The sequence below is a fragment of the Galeopterus variegatus genome, unplaced genomic scaffold (genome assembly GCF_000696425.1).
Source record: "Galeopterus variegatus unplaced genomic scaffold, G_variegatus-3.0.2 Scaffold4584, whole genome shotgun sequence".
Classification (NCBI taxonomy): domain Eukaryota; kingdom Metazoa; phylum Chordata; class Mammalia; order Dermoptera; family Cynocephalidae; genus Galeopterus; species Galeopterus variegatus.
This window is the reverse complement of record NW_007730695.1, coordinates 24,887-26,768: the sequence shown is the minus strand read 5'-3', so window position 1 is coordinate 26,768 and position 1,882 is coordinate 24,887.

Genomic DNA, 1,882 nt, shown 5'->3' with positions numbered 1-1,882 from the left:
TTTTTTTTTTTCCACTACAAATAAGGAAGCAAGAGGGTGGGTGTGGGAAGGAGACTTTTTAAATGGAGATACAGTGATAGAAATAACATCCATCCTTGGAAAGAGAGACTCTAGGAGGGGGTGGGATACCTCAAACCTGCACTTTATCACTTTGCAGAAGCTCTTACTACTTTTATAGTGTTCTTGACCTTCTGTTCCCTTCTAGTCTCTAAGCTCATTGAGGGTAAAGCCTGGGCTTGTCTTATTCATAGCTCTATTCCCTGTGCTAGCAGCACACTCAGAACATAATAGGTGCTCAATAAATATTTTTGAGTTGATGAACGAATGAATAATGAAAAACTTAAAGACTAGTATATCTATCTTGACTTAAAAGAATGCCAAACTTTCTTTTGGTAATGCTGCCCAATAAATATTTAGGGACCTCTCAAATATTAAGCAGGATGACTAGGCATTCTTAGAAGTGAGATATAGTTGCATGTTTTCACCTGCAGCTTTGGGAACAGTAAACTAACAAATGCAGAGACAATGTTTCAAGCCTCCGTTGTCCACCTGCAAAAGGGGGAGGCTGAAACAGATTCATGCAGGTTTCTTTCTTACAAGGCTCGAAGGAACCTTTAATATTCTGTTGTTCATTGTGATCTCTAAAACAGTTTGATGTCTCTGAAATAGGGTATTTGACCCTATTTTTCTCTCTTTTCTCTTTTTGTTTTTAGAACATCTGGTGAAACTGGCTTTCTAAGGAGCATATTTTGGGAAATGTGGGTTTAGGCTAATTCTGGAGGACCAGTCCTTGCTGTAGAATTTCTTCTGAAGGTCATTCCCATCCCATCTCCTAGATGCACTTGCATCAAATGTAACGGTGTTTATTTTTCCCTGTTGTGCTTGGGATGAACTGACTGCTCTTTAGAACACACAATGGGTTCAGGCATCTGATTATCCTTTGTCCTGATGTTGGAAGTAGATGTTCAGGTTTCAGGATTGGGTTACACCTGCTAAGCTTCCACTTTGACCCACTCTCCCCAGAGTATCCTGCCCTCCAGGGAGGATTTGAGACATCCAGTATAACTGTCTCCCTGGGGGACAGGGGGACCAAAAGGCTGGCTTGTGTAGGGATGTGGCCAGAGGTTGGAAGGTTGGACCTGTTGACAAAGGACAGGATCAGGAATTCTAAAAATCAGGCAGATCCAGGGGGAGGCACTGAGTCTAGAAAAGGGGCTATTAGCTGCGCTCTCCATCTTATGGATTATCTACCTGGACAGAATGTGGTCTCAGGAATTGGATGAACCTGGCTGTTCAGGTGTATGGAGAATGGCCATGGATGGTTAAGAACATGGCATAGGGATCAAGTTCAGGCCCCTCTCATATCTTCCCCGGATAAGAGCCAAGACCTCCTAGTTGGTCTCTCTGTGTCCTGATATATTTCTTTCAAAGCCAGGTCCTACACCAGCTGAAACACAGACTGTCCCATCACTCCCTATGTTTAAAATCTCTCATCAGCTCCCCAAGACCTCCTTAGCTTGGCACCCAGGACCTTTGGAACTCTGCCTCCAACAGGGCTTTTCAGCTTCACATTTTTTTCCCTACTCTTCCCTCCCATCCACCCTACATTCTATCCAGATAGAAAGAACTTACTATGGCCTCAGACCAGCCATATCTCCTGTCTTTATTCATGACTTTCCCTCTGCTGGGATACTCCCCTGTGGCCTGGTCTAGCAAAACCACTCATTCCTTAGGTACCCATCACCCCATTATGATTGCTGCCTGCATGTCCACCTCCCCTCACTTACTAAGCTCTGGCTGGGACTTTTGTGACTCCAGGGCCTTACAGGTTGCCTGGCAAGTAGCAGGTATTTATTGGAAGTTTGTTGAATGACTGAATAAG